We start from the raw sequence: 11,267 nt of genomic DNA on the forward strand, positions 1-11,267 counted from the left end.
CAAGCTGCTTGTTCCTCGAACGCAGCGCACTTGGTGACCTTTTCTGGCAGCAGGAAATGCAGCTCAGAGACAGCAAAATCTGCTCAAGTGGCTCTGCCTGTCAGCTGATGCTGCTCTGACCAAAACTTGGGTGATCCCCGTGCACTGAGATTAAAATTGCTTTGAAAGTTGGCACTGTAGAGCAGATAACGCTGATAACATGCTTTGTGACACAAACCTTCACTCCTGCTGCTCCTGCTGTGTGCTGTGCCCAGCTGAGCCCCCAAAGTCAGGACATTTCCTGCAGGAAGCAGTGACCACAATGCTGACAGCTCTTACCCCTGCTCCTGCCACTGATGCCTTGAGAAGGCTGCCCTAGAACAGAGACTGAACAGAGCTAAAGAATAAAGCAGAGATTTATTAAAACGATCTCCTCCATGGATCCACCTTGGGCAGCACAAGAGCCCAGCCAGGGCTGCACCCAAGATGAACCAAAATGGTCACAAAATGCAGTTTTGTCTCCCTGCTCTGTGCACAGAGCTCACCATGCCCTAACATGAAGACCAGACCCACACATTAAGGCAGCACAGAATCTGAAAAATATTAAAGCTAAACCTGAGGCATCACTCCAGCCTTTCCAGAGGTCATATGCCCAAAATTCAACCCTGTGCCTGCCTGAGCCCTGTGTTACTCTCAGACTCTTGTTTCACCTGGCACAGAACTCTGCAAACCAGAAAGGCTGGCTGGGAAGAGCAGAGCTGTGGGCTCAGGGCCGGGGATTTTGCACTGCTCTGTGTCTCAGGAAAGCACCATCAGGGGGATGTCCAGACATGGGGCTCCTGTTTTCTTTGCCATACAAATTTCAAGCAGAATCTGTCAGTTTGTCCCCTTGCTGGAGCCTGGTAGCCCAAGGGGGATCATGATGGTCAGTGTGTCCTGGACAGGGTGACATGTCCAAGGGTGACACATACAAGGGTGACATGTCTATGTCCAAGTGCCAGGCTGCACTTCAGCTGGCAGGAGCTGAGCTCGAGCTGTATCAGCATTAGCAAATGTGGTTTTCATCAGGCCTATCTCAGCTGCTGAACCATTTGATTAGACAGATTTCAAGTGTTTTTCCATGTCATGACTAAGATGAGACAGGAACTTGAAATGTTTGACCAACTTAGGTTAACAATTGCAGCACTGAGGCTCTCCCAGAGTTACCAAAAACCCCACTGACTTGGCAATAATTGAAACCTTTCAGGTCCTTTCTTGAGCTGCAGTCCAGAGGAACATCTGAACATAAATTTTTCTTACTTCCTGTTCTGTATTTACTGATTTCATCATTTTTCCATGGTTTGAATTCTAGATGTAGACATTTTTTACACCTCTGCACCACACACAACATATACATATCCTTTAGGCATGCCTGAGGTGCCACAGAGATGGATGTGACAGCCAAGAGCAGAGAGGAGAAACTCACATCCCTCTTAGTATGTAAAAAGAGATACCAAACAATATGAAACCCCAAAAGATGAAGGACAAAATGTAATTCTGCCACAGATATCACTGAGACTGAGAACCTCAGCTCGTGCTGAGACCTCAGGGGCAGAGTTTTGGGCAGAGATGAGTGGGAAACCCATCCCTGTTGCTTTTCTTGCAGTGTTCAGCCAGCCACTGCTAAAAGCTGTTCTCAACATCCTGGCCAGGCTGCTGGGAGAATCCCCAGACCTGTGGGATTGAAATGACAATCTAACCCCATAATGGAGATAATTGGTCTCACAGAGCCCTGCCCTAACTGCTGCTCACTCCACATCTTGGACACCGTTTCTCCTCAAGGAAGTATGAAATTACCAGGGTTTTCTTTAAAGCAGATCTTTTCTCCTGGAGCCAGGAGGGTTCGAGCTGTGCGTTTCATCCTTTCATTCCTTCCCCCCACCCACTTCCTTTCCTACTGCAGAGCAACGAGTGAACTCTTTGTGATCTCTGCTTTCAGGAGGTTCCATTGCCCAGGCTGCTCCCTGGATTAGCAGAGACTTCCCAGCTGAACAGATGGCTGGAAGTGACAGCAGTGCTGCAAGGAATTAAGGAAATTATTTCCATCTCGGGGCTGGTCTCACTCCCTGCCTTCTGCAGCTTTCAAACGTTTTCCATCCACTCAGATGAAAATTTGTGTATCATTTACAAAGCACAAACGAAATCCCTCTGAAGCAGAATTTCCAGCCTCGGGGTGAGTTGTTGTTTTTGGAGTCATCACTGGGCAAGGGCTTGAGGGAAATCCTATCCTCTGTAGCTGGGCCAACAGCACTGCAAACTTAAAGATGATCTGTCTTTTTCTGAGCTCAAGATTAGGCAAGGAACCAGTAGCAGCAGTCACAAAAACTACTGAGTGTAGCAATTTTTTTTTTTTTTTTTGGGTAATTGTTTGTGTTTTTTTTTACTTTGGTTCTTTCTTCTGGTTGGCCAAAAATTCCCTTTCGTGTGCAGGCGTGGAATATTCTTCTGTGAGAGGTGGAGAGCTGCCAAAACCTGAATCAGACTTTATTCCTTCTTCTTTCATTTTTGAAAAACAGAGGCTACAAGTTAGGGAAACAGAACTGGGAAGTGCTGAGCCTTTTTCAGGGCTCAGCATTTTCAAAGAGGGATGCCCAAGGATGCAGCTGACCCCCAGAGGGGTGGGAGTGGATGGAGAGGGAAAGCTGCAGGGCTGGGAACTGCCAAAGGTGGATTCTGTTCAAGGTTTCAGTGCTAAGGGCCAGCTGTCCTTGTGGATGTAAATGATATCCCAACAGGGCTCTCAAACTGCACAGAAAAAGGAGGGGAAAAATCAGTTTATATTTTTATATTTATCAGTTTTAAAAGGTCTTCATGGTGTGCTAAATAAAACTGAGAAAGGCATAGTAGTAACTAAAGTGACATAGACAAAAAATCTGCATTCAGCCAAGTTCCAGTTTTGGTCCCAGGGGAGCTGTAGCTATAACCTGAAAACCATTATTTACCTCACTGTTGATTCCTAATTTGCCTCTGGGTGCGTTCAGCTGAGAACTAAAACCTCCAGTATCATGATATGGGGATGCCCTGACAACCTTAATTTTATTCATGTGGCAGCAGTCTTCCATTGAGCAGCATTTTCCTTCAAGGCACGTCCTGCCTCACCAGGGTGGGAGATTTATGAGCATCTGGAGCACAGCAGAATGAGCACCCACTTCCCAGAGGATGTGCAGACATCCCTCCCACCCCTCTTTGGTCTCTGCGGCCTCCACCCTGCTCCTTCACCCTTCCATTTAGGAGTAACCTACACCAGGATTATTACTTTTTTCCCCCTCTTCATATTCTCCTTTAAATTTTATAAATACAGTGGGCAGGAGTGGTTGTACCTCTGGACCACAAACTTTCCTAAATATCTTATAAAAACCATTAATTTTCAACATGGGTAAAAAGACAGTGATAGGAAAGAGAAGTCATTGTTACTGAGAAAAGGAAAATCACAGCTCCCAGTGTGGTGAGCATCACTGTTTTCCATGTAACCTGTTCCATGATTTTTCCCCCTGACACTGGGATGTACTACACAGTTCTGCTTTAAAAACAAATAGAAGGGTTTTGCCTGGGGGTATTTTTTTTGGTTTTATTTTTTGCCAGTGAGACCAGCGGCTGAGGTTTCAGTTTGCTGTGCTGGTGTGGATGGAGCTGTGGCAGGAGCAGCTCTGGCTGTGCCTTGCAGTGAATCCTCCCTGGGAGCCTGCAGGTGCCACAGCTTGGCTCTGCCCTTGGCCTGGGAGGATTTGCAAACACGTGCTCCACCAGGGCTGCAGCCCCATCTTTTATTTCCACACATAACAGCACCAATTTAAACGTGATTTAATCAGGTGGCAGCTTTTGCATCTGCTGCAGGTTCATTGCATTGACACCATTTAATAGATTTGCTTTTTGGGCACCTGTCTCACATGGCTGGTTGGACTGACAGAAGCCAGAGATTCAACCTCCACCACGACATTAATGCTGGGATTTTCAGGGGCTCAAACAGCACCTGAAACTGCAGCTGGGGTCAGAGGGGACATTTTGGTGCAGGGTGGAGCTCTGGTGGCCTCAGCACAGGGAGGACAGAGGGGGCTTGAGGATGGTCAGGGCTGGCAGTGAGGAAAGGATGGGAGGGTTGGGGTGTCAGACCAGAAGAGGAGACTCCAGAGGGATCTCAGAGCCTCTTTCAGCCCCTAAAGGGGCTCCAGGAGAGCTGGAGAGGGATTTTGGACAAGGCATGGAGGGACAGGACACAGGGAATGGCTCCCACTGCCAGAGGGCAGGGATGGATGGGATGTTGGGGAGGATTCTTCCCTGTGAGGGGGCAAAGCTCCATTCCCAGTGAGCTCCGTGTGAGGGGGACACGGCAGAGCTGGGACCCCAAAACCTCCATGGCAGCCCCAGGACCCCAAATCCTCATCGTGGCAGCAGGACCCTCAAACCCACATTGCAGCTGTGAGACCCCAAACCCCATTGTGGCCCCAGGACCCCCAAATCCCCATTGGGGTCTCTGGACTCTCAAACCCACATTATGGCCATGAGAACACAAAAGCCCATTGTGGCCCCCGTACTCCAAAACTCCCACAGCAGGCCTGGACCCATGGCAGCCCCAGGACCCCCAAATCCCCATCATGGCACAGGACCCTCAATCCCACATTGTGGTCCCTGGACCCTCAAACACCCATTGCGGCTGTGAGACCCCAAAACCCCCATGGCAACCCTTGGACCCTCAAATTCCCATGGCAGCCCCGAAATCCCAAGCCCCCATGGCAGCCCCGGGACCTCAAATCCCCATGGTGGCCCCGGGACCCCTAAATCTTCACGGCAGCCCTGGAACCCCAAATCCCACTGAAGCTGTAGAACCCAAAACCTCATTGCAGCTGTGGGACCCCCAAACCCCTGTGGCAGCCCCAGGGCCCCCAAAACTCCATCACGGCCCTGGGACCCCCAAATCCCCACGGTGGCCCTGGCGCCCCCGGCCCGTGCAGGGCCCCGAAGCACCGGCAGAGGGCGCGCTGGGGCGGATTTTGGGGCGTTTTTGGGGATTTTGGGGTCCCTGTGGGTTATTTGTGGCTTAGGGGATCTCAGTGTTTTATTTAGGATTCAGGGGTCCCTGTGTGTTATTTGGGGATTAAGAGATTTCAGTGTTTTATTTGGGGTTTAGGGGTTTCTGTGTGTAATTTGGGGATTTTGGGGATATTTAATTTGACTTTTGCTGTATTTTTCCTGCACCCTGGATGCTGGGCTGTGCATTTGCTTACGGCTCCCTGTGCTTTGGAAGCTGCCATGGGATGAAGGTGGGTGGGTGAGGCACTTTGGAGCAACCACACTGGCTCAATGTGTCCAAAACACGTGGCAGTGCCAGCACTGTGGTTGTGTGTAGCTATGGTATTTTCTGAAAAATCCTTTCCTTAGGATTTTTCCTCCTGAGAATCTGAGAGGCCTCAGGAACAAAATGTAAACATTGGTTATCTGCTGCTGTGGAATGCAACAGGTGCATCTGGGATTGGTCTCATGTGGTTGTTTCTAATTAGTGGCCAATCACAGTGAGCTGGCTCGGACTCTCTGTCCGAGACACAAACCTTTGTTATCATTCTTTCTTTTTCTATTCTTAGCCAGCCTTCTGATGAAATCCTTTCTTCTATTCTTTTAGTATAGTTTTAATATAATATATATCATAAAGAATAAATCAGCCTTCTGAAACATGGAGTCAGATCCTCATGTCTTCCCTCATCCTCAGACCCCTGTGAACACAGTCACAATTGTGTTCCCCTTTAGTTTCCAGAATTAAGAGGGAGGAGGATGCTTTAGTGCCTTACTGAGCTTTTTTTCTTGGAGATTGGCAATGTTGTCAAAGTGCCACAAAGCTGCCCCAGGGCTGAGCAGGTCCAGGTGGGTTCATTCCTGACCCAGAGCAGCTGTGAGCAGACACAAGGAACTCCCACTGCCCTCCCAGAGGGAACAGCACATTCCCTGAGCTTCCAGCCACCCTCCAGGAAGCTCAGGAACCTGGGCTCAAAAACAGGAAAAGAAACAAAGAAACAGAAGCCCCGAGAGCTGAGTCCTGGGGGATGCAGCAGCGAACTTCACAGCTGCATTGCTCTGTGCCAAGGAGGGTCACAGCTGCCTGCCCCACTGCTCACCTGGGGAAGTTTGCATGGAAGGAGAGCCAGGTGTAAATCGGAGTGTAAATCAGAGTATTCACCACAAACACCCATGGCATTGCTCCCAAATCAGCTTCACATGTACTGAGAAATGTGGGTCCTGTCCTGCAGCTCTGCCCTTTCCCTCCCATGAGTGCAGCAGTGACAATTTTTTATTCTTTTTCCGTCTCTTTTTTGGCACCCACTTCCAATATTCTTCCTCCTGCACTCCAGGCATTCAATCCCTCTGCTGTACTCCAACCCACAAATGAGTTTTAAAATAATCAGAAGCCGTGAGTGATGTACCTGTGGCCAGACCTGGTCAGGGAGTGTTTGTTTCACGTTTCAGGCTGGTGATTATGACTGAAATCTCACTCTGCTGAAATCCAATAGTGAACGTGCCACGTGAGGCAAGGGTTTGACATCTGCAAATGGGTGCCATCTGTCTCTCCCTGTAAGAGCATTAACTGTCTAAAAAAGGAAAAGAGATGCATGAAACTTGGTCTGAGGTCAAAAGAATGCGAGTGAGATCAGGGGTTTCTGATTGCAAAGTAAAATGGGGCATAGATTCACCCCCCTGTTATAGAAGCCTCCTCGAGCCAGGTCTCATAAGCTCTTAAAAGCCTATAACATACCCAAGATAACTCAGCTGCCTTTGGAGGCATCAAATCAGCAAGATAGCTTCTGTTGCAGTGTTGGAAACAAAAAGGTTTAATAAAAAGGCAAAATAACAAACAGAGAAAAACCGAGCCAAGTGCAAGAAGTTCTTGCTCCTATTAAAACACTTCCCAAAAGCCATTAGTTTCTTTGTTCACTTCTTTGCCTAGTGAATTGTCCAAGCAGGATCTTTTGGCTTCTGTCCAGTTAGCTACCCTTAAGTTTAAGGTGAAGTCCCTGAGGCCTATGAGATGGCTTTTTCACTTAATCAAGGAGAAAAACTTCAGGGCTTCTTTCCTTTTTGAGGGGACAAAGCATAGTTTTGTCGCTCTGTCAACAAAAAGCACATTGCTATAGCCCCCAGCTCTTCTTGGGAACTGAGGGGGAGAAAACTGCAGAAGTCACACCTGCAGGTTTGGGGGAACTTGGGGTGCACAGGCAATCATACAGCCCAGGCTTCCTTTTAGGGCCAGACCAAATGAGGAACTGAGTAACATCACAACACACAATTTTGACTCAGCTTTCTGCAATTCTACTTCTGCTCCCAACCCCAATCTCTGGAGCAGGGACCAGGGCCCTGCTCTGTGCCAGAAACAGCTCCTTGCTTCTCTTTTCAGGACACACTTTGCTCCCGTGGGCAGCAGCAATGGGGTTGGTGTGTCCATGCTCATTTTTCCCACTTTTGGGCTGTTTCAGAGCCCTGGGCTGCCAGAGGAACCTCAGCTCTGCTGGGCTCCCCTGCCTGGCTCTGCCTTGTCAGGGATTTGGGACTGACTTCTCTGCCTCTGTCCTTAGGTGTTACAAGCCAGCACTTAGCCCAGTTTCGCAAGAACTCCTTTTTTTAAAGGCTTTACATCACACATAAAGGCTTTAGATCACACACAAGGTTTAAAGGCTTTACACCACGCTTGGCCCAGGATTTGCAGGCTGGAGGGGAGCCTGCTCTGTGGGCACTGAGGCAGCTCAGAGAGGATTTGTGAGCTCTGGGTGCTGCAGCAGGACTGCTGCTGTGTCCTGGCACACTCTGGGCTGTTTCTAGCACAGGACAGAGTGCTGGAGCAGGGACACCCCTTGAGCAGCACAGAGGAAGGGATTTGCTGTGCAATTCACTCTGTTCTTGCTGTGAGTGTTTGTTCCTGCCTGCTCATGCACTCAGTCTTGCAGGAGAGCATCCTTCTGGGTTTGATGCAGGCTGTGCACATCCTGAGCACCTCATGTGACTTCAGGGGTCTGACTGTCACCCAAACTATCCAGAAATTCTTTTAAAAAGAATCTAAAGGTTGGTAGATAAGGTGGGTAACGAGTGAAGCCTACACATTACTGAAAATCATGTTTCCTTTCCCTGGAGGATACCAGGATAATGCAAAGGTGTGTGTTAAACAGGATGGAGAGTTTTGCTGAAGAGAGATCTGCCTTGGCCCCATTGCAGGCAGTAATGACAGGATGCTGGAACCCAGGACATCTCTCTGGCTGCCCTGGAGGGCTCCAGACCCTGGAAAATTCCTTATTTTTAAAATTTTAAAAGTTTAATAGTAATAAAGTGATTATAAAAATAGTAATACAAATAGAGTAATAATAGTCTGGACAACTTGAATTAGGACCATCCGAGGCAATAGAAACAAAGAGTTACTGACAGTCCAGGTACGTTTTCTGGGTAACGTAATCCTGGAAAAGGACCCACGTTAACAAAGGATTAACCCTTAAAAGCAACAGCCTGTTGCATATTCATACAGCTCATACATGATGCATAAATTCCATTCAAACACAGGATTCTGTCTGGTCAGTGTCAGCTTCTTCCTCTGAATTCTGACGGTGTCATCCTGGCTGAGCGAGGTGGGAAAAAGTTCATTTCTCCTGATAATGAGGCAATAAATTCTCTTTCTTTGAAAGATTTGGGTGTCCTGTGGCTGCTATCTCAGTGCGAGTCCTTTCTTTAGGAAAAAAAGTATCCTACATAGCATAGTTTATATTTTAACATTTTGTTATAACCTAAAACTATATTTACCACACTACTTAAGAGAATTAATAGAGCATTAATTTCTAGCAAAACATATACAATAGTCATTTTAATATTTGTGACATACAATGTTCATTTTAATATTTGCTAAAAGTCAATCATAAAATACACATTTTTCACACCTTGAAAACCAGAGCTGAGGAATCTTGACTTCTTCGGTCGCTGGGTAAAAAGACTTTTAACACCTCGGGAGCCATTCCAGCAACACAAAACCCGAGACCATGGCATAGGAAGCAGCACAGAAAAGAGCAAAACCCCAGTTTCAGGCTGCGGGAGTAGAACCAGACCCTCCCATTAAAGCAGGAATGTGGGGCTGGTTTTTCCCGGCTCCAGGAATTCACCCATCCCGTGTAGCGCTCGCACATCCAATGGAGAACAATCCGCAATTACAGGCGAAAAGCTGCGGGTGTCTCACTTGAACCGGGAAACGCTTTGGGGGCCTGCAGGGTTTGATAAGGAGAGGTTTTACACTGCAGGTTTGAATGGAAAGAGGGAAATCTTTACCTGTGGTTTCACACAGCTCTCAATGAGCCAGGACGAGGTGTGGGCAGCATCGCGGGTTCCTGATGCGTGGAACAGGAGAACCCTCAGTGAAACCAGCTGGGCTCCTGCTGCTGTTCCTGTGCCCCTGGGCAGGGCAGGGCAGCCCTGCAGCGCACATCGCTCTGTCTCTGCCCTTCTCGCTCCTGTCCTCCATCTTCTGCTGGGATGGTGGCACTTCTGGCTTGGTTTAGAGGAGAGACAGACTGTCAGAAATAGGTGATAGGTATTGGAAAAGTATCGTAAATAAAGTACATGTAGTTCTTAGTATAAAAAGCTAACGCCAGCCCAAGGGCGGTCAGTGCGCCGTGAACCGACCTGCTGGACAGGTCTCAGCCCGTCAGAGAAAGAATGCAATAGGTAAAATAAACAACTTTTGTGGAAAACGCTAATCACTTGTTTTTAAATTTTTCAAAGTTTAATAGTAATAAAATGGTTATAAAAATAGTATTAAAATTAGAGTAATAATAATTTGGACAAATTCAATTAGGACAATTACGAGACAATAGAAACAAAGAGTTATGGACAGTAGGGGTACCTTTTTCTGGGCAGTGACCTGCTCTGATCACTCACAGACAAAACCCAGCCCCTGCTCGTCTGCAGGGACTTACTGATCCTGGTTTGCCTGGAACACATCCCCAAAACTGTCACCAGGATATTCTCTGAAAAATCCTCTTTGCCCAGGATTTTCCCCTGGGAAGCTGAGAAGCCTCAGAGAGGAATGAAAACAATAATTATCTGATTGCTGCTCCTGTGTTTGCTGCTTTGGGATGTGGCTTGGACATTGTCTCCCAGCAGGTGAATGTTTGATTGGCTCCATGTGAATTGCTTTTCATTAATGAACAATCACCATCAGCTGTATCAGAGTCTGAGTCAGTCCCGAGCTTTTATTATAATTTCTTGCTAAGCCTTCTGATGTATCCTTTCTCTTTCTTTTGTATGGCTTTAGTATAGCATAATATAATATAATATAATATAATATAATATAATATAATATAATATAATATAATATAATATAATATAATATAATATAATATAATATAATATAATATAATATAATATAATATAATATAATATAATATAATATAATATAATATAATATAATATAATATAATATAATATAATATCATATAATATCATATCATATAATATAATATAACATAACATAACATAACATAACATTAGCTCATCATTATAAATCAACCTTCTGGGAACATGGAGTCAAATTCTCATCTCTTACTTCATCCTGGGGACTTCACAAACGCCACACAAAACAACTGTGGCCCAGGGTGTATCTGAAAAATGTTGGAAGGATGACTAGTAAAAAAAATAATTTTTTTCCTCCCCTGCCAAATGAGATAAGGAAAGCCTTTTGGGGGAAAATTCCTTTCCAGGAAATATTTTTGATTAAAAAAAAATCTTTTTGGTTTTAAAAATTTTTCTCAGGTGCTCCTAGCAAGGCCACATTATATTTCTATCTGAAGGTACCATTATGTACACAACAGCACTGCAAACCATCAGGGCTGCAGCAGCAGGGATGACTCACAGCCCCATTCCTTTGTGAGCACTGTGGCATCTCTGCATGCAGATTGTTACTGCCAGCCTCACATTTGAATTTGTGTGGCTCATCCAGAGCTGTGGGCTCAGACCCTGACCTGCAATGGCCACTCACACAGAGAGATTTGTTCTCTGCCTCAGAATTGTTTTAGCCACAAATGAAAAACTGACAGAGCAGGTAAAAAAGGGAATGTGCAGCTTTGCAGCTGGACAGTGAAGGGCTGTGTGGAAATGTTTCCATGGGTCCTGCCCCACTCCTGACCTGCTGCTCCAGCAGCCAGGGGGGTGCTGAGGGTCCTGCCCTGCTGCCATCTGCCAGAGAACCCGAGGCACTAACCTGCATCCAGCTGATGGCCTCATGGATCACATCCAAA

The sequence above is a fragment of the Ammospiza nelsoni genome, chromosome 8 (assembly GCF_027579445.1).
Source record: "Ammospiza nelsoni isolate bAmmNel1 chromosome 8, bAmmNel1.pri, whole genome shotgun sequence".
Classification (NCBI taxonomy): Eukaryota; Metazoa; Chordata; class Aves; order Passeriformes; family Passerellidae; genus Ammospiza; species Ammospiza nelsoni.